We start from the raw sequence: 14,163 nt of genomic DNA, 5'->3' as shown, positions 1-14,163 counted from the left end.
AGAGCACGCCCTAGCCGTGCTCAGTAGCACGCCCGTGCTACTGAAAAAGGACAAGACCACTTGAGAGGTAGGGACAAGCACGCCCAAAGCGTGCCAGATAGCACGCTCGTGCTATCCACATGCACTCTTCAATTTGAGAGGCAGAGAAGAGCATGCCCAAGCCGTGCTCCGTAGCACACCCGTGCCACTTGTGCGATAATTATCAACCCAAGGCGTGCCAATAAGCACGCCCGTGCCAGGTACGCCTCTTCTTTTGTTTTGCAGGTCAGAGGAAAGCACGCCCAGGCCGTGCTTATCAGCACGGCCGTGCCACGATCAGACCAACTCATTTATTGGCGCCCCTATTTAAAGAGCACGCCCCCAAACCCTCCATTTTCCATCTCGCACGCCCTAGCCGTCACCTCTTCTCTCTAAAATTTTCTCTTTTCTTCTCCCTTTTCTCTCAAATCAAACACTCTCCACCCAAAATTTTCACATAATCAACTTCAACAATGCCTCCTAGATACAAACGTACCAGACCCGCATCCTCCGTTGCTGCTCGAAAGCGTACAACTACGCGATCCTCCACGGCTCCTCAACCTCCTTCACCTCCTGCACTTCCATTCGAGTTTGCCTCTTCCGAACAACAAGAAAGGTACACAAAACTATCTCTTCGGCCTATTTTACCGAATAGATTTATTGATGAGGCTGCCTTAGCACAAGTGGGTCTTAGAGATATTGTGTTAGAACCACTTAAGAGAATAGGGTGGGGGGAATTTCTTGTTATGAAGGATCTAGTCTATGCACCATTTACTCTAGAATTTTTGAGTTCCTATTCCTCTTTTATTCGGTTTTTACCTACATCTCCCCCGAGCAAGATTAGGTTTAGGCTGTCTAGCCAGGATTTTGAACTGTCTGTGAATGAGGTTAGTCACATTTTTGGATTTCCAACAGAAAATGCTCAGATACAGATACCTAGTGATTTTAATGCAAGAAGTGTGTGGAACGATTTCACTGCTGAAATAAGTTATAATCCTAGATATTCGAAAGCCTCTAAACTGAAAAACCCTGCCCTAAGATATATACATAAATTCTTGTCCAACACTATATTTGGAAGGAGTGAGAGCGACGGAGTGTTAGGTTTGAATGAATTATATTTTCTGTGGGCCATTGAAAATGGGGTTTTGTTGAATGTTGGATATTGGCTCTGCCAGAAATTTGCAAGGGTGGCTAGAGCCGACAAAGGGGCTATAATGATGGGGTGTTTTGTGACCCGCATTGCTTGATATTTACAAGTTTGGCAACCACCTAGATCAGTACATGAGAGTGTTGGAGGGGGGCATGGTACTAGACTGGATTTAGATGTTATGATCCACATGAAATTGATTGAAAAAGTCGGGGATGCGTACCGAGTAGTGGGTGCTCCAGAGATCAATACTGATGAGGCAGGAGCAGAGGCAGCAGATGGTGCTAACATGGAGGAGGATAACCCTCCACCTTTTACCTCTTCTTTTGGGGCAGGTACATCCGGCGCTGGTCCATCGTTCCAAGGAACATCCAACATGTCAAATGATGAAGTCCTTGCAAGAATGATGTCTAGAATGGACCTCTTTGACGCGCGCCTTAATGGGATGGAAACGATGATCACGGACCGTTTCCAGTCCATCGAGATTATGAACGGCAGTCTTGATTCTTGGATGGACACCATGCAAGGCCAACTCCAGACCATCCTCCAGCTTCTGCAGCCACCCCAACCAACGGAGAATTGACGGATTTCTCACTTCTCTTTTGTTTTATTTATGTTTATTTTTTTTCTAATACATTGTCTTGGTTGCTTTCATTTTAGTTTGTTTGTTATTTGAATTTTTATAACTTTTTAGTAGTTTTTGTTCTTAATGTTTAGTTGCTCTTTTAGCTAAGACACATTCCACACCCGTTCTATTGTATTGTTCAATACAATATTGGTAAGGTTTCTTTTTCTCTCTTACTGCTTTCCTTCTAGTAATGCACTAAGTTTGGGGAATTTATACACATTGGGGACAATGTGATTGATTGAATTGGGGGAAGGGAATTTTAGCTAAAAATTTTATTTTTGTTTTTGCTTAACATGTTTGGAAAGATTACAAGTAAGCTTGAAGGTTCTCATGTCTAGTAATAAGTGTTAAATATAGTTGATTCTCAATTCTAGCATATTTAAGCTCTGAATTTGAAATTTTGACTCAATCATGTTCATTGATCTAAATTATTTGTTTCTAGATTTTTAAACACTGATTTTTATGAAAGTTATGATATATAGGTGTGTTTTACTCTAAAGCATTTTAAACCTTAGCATTCCTAGAACAAAAATTAGAACTCCCTTCGAGGCGAAAAATTTAAATGTTTACATTTTGAAAGAGATGATTTAGGCAATTTTTGTTGACCCTTATATGTAGCCTAGACCACCTAAATAAAAATATATCACCTTTGAAACCAACTTTGAAGCCTTAGACCGTAAAATTTTCTTCTTCACCCTCAATAAACCGAGCCATTAAAGCCAAATTCCAATCTCCTACCCTAAGTACAAAGGATTGTATGATTAAAAGATTCGACTTTCAATTAGAATATAGCAACAAAAGAGGGAGAATTCATCAATTAATACTAGCAAATAAAGAAAAGAAGAAAGAATCAAGAAAGAGGCACATGAAAAGCAATCAAAAGAATGCAAGAAGAATGGAAAAAGCAAGGAAGAAAAGTGCCAAAATATTAAGAAAAGACCTTGCACAAAATGCCTCTAGCTAGTAAGAAAGTTTCAAAACAGACGCTCCCTAGAACTAGTAAAAGTTTAATTGAAATAGAATCTTGAATATTATACATTCTTTTGTACTCTTTGACTACCCTCTTATCCCTTCTTTTGATTAAGCAAAATTTGCACCAAGAAAGCCCCATTACAACCCAAAATAAAGACCTTTTGATCTTTTAATCGTATGCATTTAAATCGTGGAGAAAGGATGACTAATTCTACATATGGGAATGCCACTGTTGCACTATCAATTGTCTTATTTTTAAAAGGTTGAAAATTCTTTAGATAATTCATGTCCTATTTATCATAAATTGAATAAATATTAGTGTTGACAATCTCTTTGAACTTATATTTTACTCAATGAATATGCTTTATTCAAAAAATAAAAGTCAAGCTTAAGTATGAATAGCATGGAGAACGATTGAGTTTATTCACTTGTTTACTAATCATGATATCTTGATAGATTATTGAAATCATCTCCAACCATGTTAAACTAGTGTCATCAAATTATTTTTCTTAGTTTTGTTGCTTGAGGACAAGCAATGGTTTAAGTTTGGGGAATTTTGATAAGTGTTAATTTTATAGTGTTTTTAATATAGTTTTTATTAGAATTTTAGTAAGTTTTTATTACTTTAATTTGATTTTAAATCACTTTTAGTATAATTGTGTTCAAAAGCTTCCTTAATCTTTAATCCGCTTGGTCTAAGAGAAAATTGTAGGAATTTGGCGCAGAGAAGGACTTTATAATACAAGGCACTTAGCTTCTAGCACGCCCAGGCCGTGCTAAAAGGCACAACCGTGTTAGAAGCCAAGGAAACCAAAGGAGAGACAGAAGAGAGCATGGCCAGGGTGTGTCAAAAGGCACGGCCGTGCTACAATGGTACCAGGGCGTGTTAAGCATAGCACGCCCATGGCAACTCTAGGCAGACTTCCAGAGAAAAGCACGCCCTGCCTGTGCTTTGTAGCACGCCCGTGTCTCAATGCTTCACTAGACCGTGCTGCCTAGCACGCCCCGTGCTTCACTAGCCAGACTTCCAGACTAAAGCACACCCAGCCCGTGCCATGAAGCACGCCCGTGCTGCGCAGGCGGAACAAGCGTGAATTTAATACGCAAATCAAGCTTTTTCTCACATGGGCCGACTTTAGGGAGTTTCCTAAACACACTAAACAAGACCTGGACCTATTCTTGGAGAAAAAGGAGTCCTAATCAAGAAGAAATCAAGAGCCTAAACAGTCATGATCTTCTATAAAGGATTTTGCACTAAATAAGGATTCTATTTTCCTAAAAGGAGTCAGACTTGCCTTCAGGAACTCTATATAAAGAGAGGAACTTCTCATAACAAGGATCTCATTTTTTATGCAATTTCTTTACATAATTCTCCCTCTCAAAGATTTCAAGCATCAAATAATTGTGCCAAGATTCAAGGAAGCCATCAACATAGTTGTGATACAGTTTTTATTCTAAACTCTTCATCTTGTTTCTTTCTTTATTATTGTCTTTAAACATGATGCATGATCCAAGTATGATTGAGTTTAGTTTAATTACTATGTCTAGCTAAACTCTTATACTAGGGATTTGATGTAATTTAATTCGATTCTAGTTTATAATATTAGATTTATTTTTCTTTATTCTTGTTATAACTTATTATTGTGCTTAAGGCTTCCAGGCAGAAAATTTCCCCTGGATTGAATTATTTCAATAATCACATTCGGGAGAAGGGTTATTGATATGAAAAAGATAATAATTTACTTGAGAATAATAACTTGATGCGGAAGCTATATGGTTTGACTCAAGGGGGGTTTTCATAAGTTAATAAATTATTAAGTTGTGAACTCACAAAACAACCATAAAACCTAATGATCTGATTTATGTTTAATTTCACTATTAAAGATAGGTAATTAAACTGGATTAGAATAGCTAACAATAAATCGAGAGAGCTTGTTAGTAACTTTAGGGTTGTTTCTCCTACTTGAACAATTAAAGTTGATTAATGAACTAATAAGATAAGCTGGATAGAATTAAGTGAAATCAAATTCCCTAGTAGCTTAATCCTCTGATTTCTTTTCACCTGAATTTTGTGTTTGATCTCTTCTGTTTTTACTTTAAATTTTATTTACTTTACAGCGAATCTCTCTTATCATCGTCTAAATAATAATAGGTTAACATAATTTTGGTAATTGATAAACAATCCCTGTGGATACGCTACTCTCTTACTCTATATTACTTGTTGCGATTTCGTACACTTGCGAAAAAATGCTGTCAGGTTTTACAGCCACCAAGGCTAGGAAAGCCTTTGCTATTGTACCTATCAGTGATAGAAGAAGCGATGAGTGCAATGCCAGCTCAACAAGCAGAAGATACAAGGATAGAAAATGCCGTGTATTACCTCAGCAAAAGGATGCTAGAATATGAGCTAAAATACAATAAGATAGAGAAGTTGTGCCTGGCTCTAGTCTGGGCCTGTACAAAGCTGCAGCACTACCTCTCGTCTTACACTACATACGTTATTTCTGAATCGAACCCCTTGAAATTCCTTATGGAGAGGCCGGTTCTTGACTGTAAGATGGCTAAGTGGGTGTCAGTGCTCGCGGCCTATGATTTAAAATTTGTGCAACGAAAGGCAGTGAAAGGCGGAGCCTTGGCTGATCAATTAGCAGAATTACCAGTCGAAGACCAAATGCCGGAGGTAGAATTTCCTGATGAAGATTTGTTAAGCTTGGAAAGTGAAGTCTGGGAAATGTACTTTGATGGAGCATCAAACTACCATGGAAATGGGGTTGGAGTCGTATTCAAAACTCCTTGTGGAGAATACATCCCAATCGCAGTCAAATTAGATTTCGACTGCACCAACAACGAAGCTGAGTATGAAGCTTGCATAAAGGGGTTAGAAGCAGCCCTGGAAAAAGAGATAAAAGTCCTTAGGGTTTTCGGAGATTCCAATCTGATAGTCTCTCAAGCTCTAAGGAAATGGAAAATTAAGGAAGAGCGTTTGGTTCCTTACCTACAACGCTTGGATGAATTGGCTCAGCAATTTGAGGATTTATCCTTCCACTACTTGGCGCGAGCCAAAAATCAGTTTGCTGATGCTCTGGCTACTTTGGCCTCCATGGTTAATGTAAGGGGAGACCAAGTCATTCGACCTTTGACAATTCAGCTACAGAAACAGCCAGCACACATCATGAATTTGGTAGATGACAAGCCCTGGTATTGGGATATACGGAATTATCTTCAGAATGAAGTCTATCCGGAGGGATCCACCAAGACTGATCAACGGACATTGAGACAGTTAGCATCTGGATATTTCCTTACTGGGGGAGTTCTATATAAGAGAAGTTGGAATGGCCTGCACCTAAGGTGCGTTGATGGGGGGGAAGCTCAAACCATCATGGATTCCTTACATAATGGGGAGTCCGGTCCACATATGCACGGGATAGCCTTGGCTCGGAAAATTATGAACCTGGGTTATTACTGGTCAACTATGAATGCAGATTGCATGAGGCACGCGCAGAAGTGCCACGAATGTCAAATTTTTGCTAAGCTGCAAAAACGGCCTCCGGTGAACTTGAATCCCATTACTTCGCCCTGGCCTTTCGCAACTTGGGGCATAAACGTGATCAGAAAGATCCACCCGAAGGCTTCCAATGGCCATCAATTCATCCTGGTTGCTGTTGATTATTTCACTAAGTGGATTGAGGCAGCCTCTTATTCGGTCTTGAATGCCAAGAAGGCAACACAGTTCGTTCGTACTAACATCCTTTGTCAGTACGAAATGCCATTCGAGATCATTACTGATAACGGGTCTCATTTTCAAAGTGAATTTTCTGACCTGCTGAAGCAAAAGAAGATTCAACATCATAAGTCCTCACCCTATCGTCCACAAACAAATGGGGCTGTAGAGGCTGCAAACAAGGCTATAAAAGTCATTTTGCAGAAGACGGTTAAAAAGCACAAAGCTTGGCATGAACAGTTGCCAAATGCCTTATGGGGATACAGGACTTCAATCAAAACGCCTACTAGGGCAACCCCATATTCCTTAGTATATGGTATGGAAGCAGTGTTGGCTATTGAGCTGGAAGTTCGGTCGGCAAGGGTTATCCAGGAAAGCCAGATCAGCGAAGCAGATTGGGTTGAGAATTATCACTTACAACTCTTGGGTATGGACGAAAAGCGATTGCGGGCAATTCACCAAACTCAAGTTTACCAGAGAAGAATGGCACGACACTTTAATAAGAAGGTCAAAGACCGAAAGCTGGAAGAAGGTTGTTTGGTTTTGAAAGAGATTAGACAGCCAATCATAGACCCACGTGGGAAGTTTCGTCCTCATTGGGCTGGACCCTATGTGTTGAAGAAGATATTGTCTGGCGGAGCCGTCATTTTAACTGATTTAGATGGCTTGGAGTTCACGAATCTATGTAATTTAGATCAGTTGAAAAGATATTTTGTATAATAAGCATTGCATAATGTAAAAAGAGCTACATTAGACCGGATTCTCCTCGGGAAAAAGAAATTGTATATCGGAGGTATGTAGGCAGCCCTCTTTGGGCGCGGTCTAAACATTAATAAAAAATCATTTCATAATTCATTTCTTCTTTGCCAAATAAAAAAAAAAAAGAGGAAAGAAAAGAGAAAAAAGTGAAAAAAAAGAGAAAAACCCGCTAAGTCGAAAACCCGAAAGGGCGGCTTAGGCAAAAGTCGGGGCCCGCTAAGTCGAAAACCCAAAAGGGCGGCTTAGGCAAAAATTAGAGCTTGAATAAATAAAATTGGAAAATGCTTGGAAAGCACAAAAGTCAAATGACATCCCAATTAAAGCAATAAAGCCAAGTAGAAAGCTAAAAAGTCCATAAAAGTCTGAGTCCAAAAAAAAAACATGCATCCAAAGAAAAAATCTAAAAGCCAAAAATTCAAAGTCAAAAACAACAAAAAAGCCAAAAGCCTATAGGAGTCTAGGTGTCCCATCTCCTCTGTGGGGCAACATCCTCTGAGTCATCTCTAGCTACTGAACTCTCTCCAGCCTCGCCTGTCCGGGGAGCCAACACAATCTCCTCATCAGTCTCAACCTCATGGTCAGCGTCAGCCTGAACCCAACCTTCAAGTGCACTCAGCAGTGCGGTCCTCCTTGGTCTCTCAATCGGCCAGACAGTGGCAATGAACCAGGCTCGATACTCAGGAGAAGTCTGAACACTGGCAGGATTAGGTAAAGGCCTAATCATATGATGATCTCTAACCCAAGCCTTAAGGACGGCTCGGGTAACACCCGGGGTAATGGCTGAATCAGCTGAAATGTCATCCATAATCGGAACAGTCTGATCTATCCCCATCTGCCTCAAAACGCGTGAAGCGCAGTACCAAGTACAGTGTGTAAGGCCTAGAAGGTAAACCCGAGTATGGCGGAAGCTAACCTGGATAAAGCGGGTGATGTCATACCAGGGAATGAACCACAGTACCTCATTGGGACCCAACTCAATCAACCATGAAGTCCATGCATCAGTAGACAGATGGGTGATCAGGATCCTCCGCATACGATACTGAGTGGGATTGTAGGGCAAGAAAGTAGGAGCAGCAACCACTTGGAGGTGGTCCTTCAACCAAACCTGAGTAATGGATCCTTTCTATTACAAAGGAATGAACTAAAAGAAGAAAAGAATAAGGAAAAGGAAAGGGGAAATACCTAGAGAATAATTGGAGAGACTGTCCAGTCATCGAAGCCTAAAGCAGCTCTGTCAAGGCTCCTAATGGTCTCTGCCAGCACAATGCCGCCAATACAACCCATATCCTCCATTTGCCGAACCATGGGGCAGAGGCACAAATCCCCAAAGCCTGGGTCCTGGTTAAACAAGAAGCCAGCCAATAAACAAAAAACCAGGGCCCGCATTCTCAGCCTCATCCGATCTGGGTCGTCTGAGCGAGCCTCTGAAAATTGATCAATCAGGGGCAGCAGAATTGCTTTCTGGTCATCAACAATCATAGCCCTAGCCTGTGGTCGACTGAACTGAAATAGGTTTTCGAACGACCGAACATACCCAATTTTTACCTCATGCTTGACTAAAGGGGCATTGGAGTCGCACCCTATAATAGCACAAAACTCCTCAAAAAGAGGGCACATCTCTTCCATCATGGCCCCAAACCAGAAAACGTGGGCCTCCAGGTCCCAAACTCTAAGACAGGCCCGTAAAAAATCCCAATCGACTACTACCACCCTAAGAGTAATGATAGGAGAAAGACCGTACCTCCCCAAGTTGATCTTTTCGACTTTGGAGAGACTCCTAGTCCAGCTGTGCATGCTGTGGTTAAAAAAGGGATTCATGTTTTTTTTTCCAAAAAAAAAAAAAAAAATTTCCAGTACCATAAAAAAAAAAAAAGAGGAGTTTTTTTATTTTCAGTACAAAAAAAAAGAAAAAAATATATATTTTTTCCATAAAATGGGCTGAAAGGAAATCCTATTTTCTTTCAAATTTGATAATCATGCATACATATGAAATTTTCAGTACTAACCAAGTGCAGGTACAGGCAAAGTTCAGTACAGAAATACAAAAAGAGAGAAAAACAGGGAAAATCTAGCAACTATCAGCGACGGGGCCTCCTCCTCCTCTGATCATCAAAAGCTATGTGAGTCCAGGCCGCAGTTAGTTCTTGCTGCATCCCGAGAACCAGCTCCATCATCTGATTGACCAACCCGACAGGAACCTGGAAATCATGCAAAGGAAAATACAAGTCAATACCAAATCTCTTATGAATTTTTTTTGTGAGAGATTTTTTCAGTTTTTACCTTAGTAATGTCCTCGGAAGGAAGAGACAGGTGATCCACACTCTCCATGGAGACCTCTCGAAAAGATGGAGGGCCGTCGGGAAGATAGTAGGGAATGCTGTACGGAAGGCGTAGATTGGCCAGGTCCGGGTGAAGCGTTTCGGTAGCCTCCGAAATAGCCCGGGGAGCCCTGGAAGGACCAGCCAAGCGGCTAGGACCAGCCCGAGACGGACCCTCAACCGGAGTGGAAGAAGTGGGATCAGTCATAGGCCTCCTCCTTGGAGTCCTAGTCGAGGGACCCGAAGCCCGAGAGGAACGGGTGCCAAGCGGCTGGGAAGGAACTGCCCTCTGAAAATCATCTAACCGAGATCCAATGGGCTGCATCAAAGAGATCCTGCAGAACTCATCGTAATCTCCTCCCATGATGAACTCCACATGTGGAATACCCTCAGTATGAGCAGCGGTAATTATCATCTGCTTACCCGCTCGCATGTCCTCGGGAGGGGAATAAGGGACAGAACGGTAGCCTCTTATCTGAATATCCACTCTCTCGCCCAAATAATATCGCCGCAGGACGGGGTGCGACAGGACCACCCTCCTCCGAGACAAGGCATCTGACCACTGGAAATTGGGATCAGCCTGAATCCAGCTCTGTAGACAGGCAGTCAACGGCCCTATTTCGGCCTATAAAAGATGCAAATATGTTAATAAATCCTTTTTATTTAACATATCTAAGAATCACTAAGCACACACCTGCTCCAGAGTGCAAGTATCAAAAAAGGTTCTCAGCTCCTTCAGCGATTTCTTGCGCCGAACAGTATGAAGGTTTGTTCGGTACCATCTCCATGCCGAAGGCACCAGCCCTAATCCAAGATCAGTATGAAGTAGCTCTGGGCGAGTGTAAGGAAAGTACTCAAATGCCCTAGTATGCGAAATAGAAAAAGAATCAGGGAAAAAGAAAAATCAAGACGAATAGAAAAACACGGAAAGGAAGAATGTTCTTTACATTACCTCCCAGAAGTAGTAGGTCCCGCTGAGTTTGCAGTGGCCTCGACTCAGATCACACATGTCGTCGTACATGCGGCTGAGAATAGCACCGGCCCAGTCGTACTCCTCCAAATGGGCTAGATTTTCCAAACTCTTCAAGATAGAAGGATTAAACTTCTCTTTCCTGTTGGACCAGAAGGTCGAAGCAAACAGCAGTAACAAAGTGAATCTGGCCACCTGAGTAGCCGTCAGCTCTCGCCGCTTGTATCTAGCATAGATGTCAGGGGCCTGGAGAGATAACCAGCGTCTGGAAATGCTCAAAGCAGGAGTAACGGAGCCTGGCTCGACAACCCGAGGCAGGTCTATCTCGATCAGCTCCACTATCCGGTCAGAGGAGATCTCTGTCCTCCAGTCATCATATAGCTCGATCGGCCGAATGTCGAAAGGGATCGCAGAGATCATAGAAAAGTCCGTAGGGGTCATTGTCAACTTGCCCCAAGAAAAGTGGAAAGTATTGGTGGTGTCCCACCATCTCTCGGCCAAAGCGCCCAGTAAATCCTTGTGGCTGCTCCGACCCATGTCAAGATGCCTCAGGTAGCCCAGATAAGACGGACTGATAATCGCTCCAATTGGGTTATGGTGATCGAATATCTCGATCAGAATTTCAGCCACAGAACTCTCACCCACATCCAATTTAATACGAGAGTCCTAAAAGGTAAAGCAATCTAAGAGTTATTCCTCGGTTCCTTACTAAGGATAATATCTTAGTTCTACCCCAACATGCATACTAATAAAACAGTAAGTACAGAAAAATTCACATTTTGGCCGCAGAGGCCCAAAAAATTCACATTTTGGCCTCTAAGGCCCCAAAATTCACATTTTGGCCGCAGAGGCCCAAAAATTCACAGTTGGCCACAGAGGCCTAAAGATTCACATTTTGGCCCCTAAGGCCCAAAAATCCACAGTTTGGCCACAGAGGCCCAAAGATTCACATTTTCGGCCCCTAAGGCCCAAAAATCCACAGCTTGGCCACAAAAGCCCAAAGATCTACATTTTGGCCCCTAAGGCCCAAGAAATAATTAAAGCAAGCAAAGGTGAAAGGGAGCTTACCCGGGCATAGATGCCGGTTACGGAAGCGTGAGTGTCAGTATCCGCCGTAACATTGGCATCCTCAAGGGAAACCCCCAAAGACGCCAGAAAATCCTCGTCGCTGCTGTGGCTCGGAGAAGTCATGGAGAAAGTTGAGAGGATTTGAGAGAAATCTTTGAGTTTGAAAGTTAAGAATGAATGAAAAGTTAGAATTTCAAGCTATTTATAAGCAAATAGCTAAAAGGCGGGTCTTCTGGACGCGTCCGATTTTCACCTTCAAAATTTGTGTTTCAGACAACCACCGACTCCCATAAATCTTTTTTTATGGTTGCCGGTGGGGTGCAACTGTGAATACCCAAATTTTGAGGCTCAAAGAGCCAGTTTTCCCGGACTGCAAACAGTCTGGCCGGGCCGGAGGCCATTCGGAAAGTTCACCGAAAGTATGCCAATATGGTACTTGAAACGTCCGGAAAATTACGAGGATCACGAAACTGGTCTCGGAATATTTTTTGGAGGTCCGGAACTCCCGAAAAAGCCTTCGGAACTAGAAAGTAGCAAACCCGCCAGCCCCGGTGGCTCGGGTCGCCGGACCCGGCGACTCAGGCCGCCGGCTATGGCGGCTCAGGCCGCCGCCGTGGTCCGGCGGCTCCACCACGGCCGCCGGACTCAGCGGACCAGCCGCCGAAACAGTCCGATTTTGCCTATAAATACCGTCCCCGGCACTCAGTTTGAGGCACTTAGTCTGTGTTGACGGACGCTCCTTCTCCCCTACGCTCCTTGCGATTCTTTACTGCTTTTCTGCATTTTAATTTAGCTTTATTGCTTTCTTACTTTGTTAATTGGTCACTAAATTTGAATTAATTAATATTCCCTTAACGAGGAGCTTAACCTGGAGTTAAGAAGTGGCCGTCGATTAAATCAGGTACCTAAACTAAACTCTGCCTATTTATTTTTAGCACTTCATGCATGCTTCTCTTCTACTCCTAAATTCTACAACTGCGTAAATGCATTCACGTCATCATTAGGCAAAAAAACTACCTCAATTAAATATGATTAAGCTTAAATGCCTAGTTAATTAATAATCGTGGTATTAAAAACCTAAATTCGAAAATATTGGCTAAAACCTAGTTAATTAATAGCTATGGTATAATCGCCTTTATTTCGAACAATTCGGCTTAAGTCCAATTAATCAATAATTATGGCAAAAAGGCCTTAATAAAACACGTTTTTCTCTGGCAATAAATTGCCTACATTGCAAATCAATTAATCACTTTTGGCAAACAGATTGCCTATAAGTAGATTAATCCTTTTTTACCGACAAATCGCTTAAATCGAAATTTTGGCTAAAAAGCCTTCAAATAACCAATTTTGGCGACAATTGCCTAAATCACATCAACTTTTGGCAAACAAATTGCCTAAATCAATCTTTTTGGCTGAAAGCCTTAAATCAACACTTTTGGCAACAAATGCCTAAATCAAATCAATCAATCTTTGGCAAAATGCCTAAACAAAATGCACGAAGTATACACACACTCATGCATAAAGCATACCCATTCAAAGCCCTTTCAAAAAGGCCTATCGAACTACGTTGACTTTGATCTTCCATTCAAACGGAAGTACGTAGGCACGTTTGGGATTTAACCCCGAGCGGCAAGTCGAAATCACATAAACATTTTTCATTAGGTCCAATTACTTCATCTTCCTTGCAAAGCATTCATTCATTAGTTAGTTTATCAGCATGACATAGTCTCGGGATCCACCTCGGGTTCGTAGACCATGCCTTAAACTTTGGGTTAATTAATCTAGTAATTAGGTTAATTAAAATTGGAGTCACTTAGGGTTTTTCCTATTTTACCCTAAAATAATTAAACAAGGTGGCGACTCATACATTCACGTGCATTTCTACCCTTAGTCACATGCATTCGTATGCTTGATATTTTGGGGAGGGGTTCACAAATGGCTTCTTTGGAACTTTACTCAAATCTTGCCAAGCTGATGCTAAGTTTGCCAAGGCATCCGGAATTCTGTTATGGATTCTTCCTATGTGAGTAAAGGTGATCTTATCGAAGAGTGATGCCTTCTTCAACAAGTACTCAACATAGGGCTTCAACCTTTCTTCTTCCACTTTCCATCTCTCGTTAGCATGCTCGATGACCAATAGTGAATCTCCTATCACTTCGACTTCCTTAGCGCCTGATGTAAGAAGAGCTTCCATTCCCATGATGCATGCTTCATATTCAGTCATATTGTTGGTGACCGGAAACAATAATCTTTTGCACATTGTCGTGACCTCGCCATTAGGTGCTTGCATCATAATACCAGCTCCGACTCCATTTCTGTTGGCTGATCCATCAAAGTACAATTTCCAAGCCCCTGCTTCAACACACAGCAAGTGTTCATCTGGAAACTCCAATTCCCATGATTCGTCATCTACAACGGGATTCTCTGCCAGGGACTCTGCCACAACTCGTCCTTTGACTGTTTTCTTCGTGACAAACTCTGCATCCACACTAGACATCTGAATTAGCCATTTGGATAGCCGTCCTTCTAGAGTAGGCGTTCTCTGCAGATACTTCATGGGAT

This window comes from Jatropha curcas, chromosome 8 (genome assembly GCF_041381405.1).
Source record: "Jatropha curcas cultivar XTBG-Jc1 chromosome 8, XTBG_Jcur_1.0, whole genome shotgun sequence".
NCBI classification, from domain to species: domain Eukaryota; kingdom Viridiplantae; phylum Streptophyta; class Magnoliopsida; order Malpighiales; family Euphorbiaceae; genus Jatropha; species Jatropha curcas.
Note: the sequence above shows the minus strand (reverse complement) of the source record.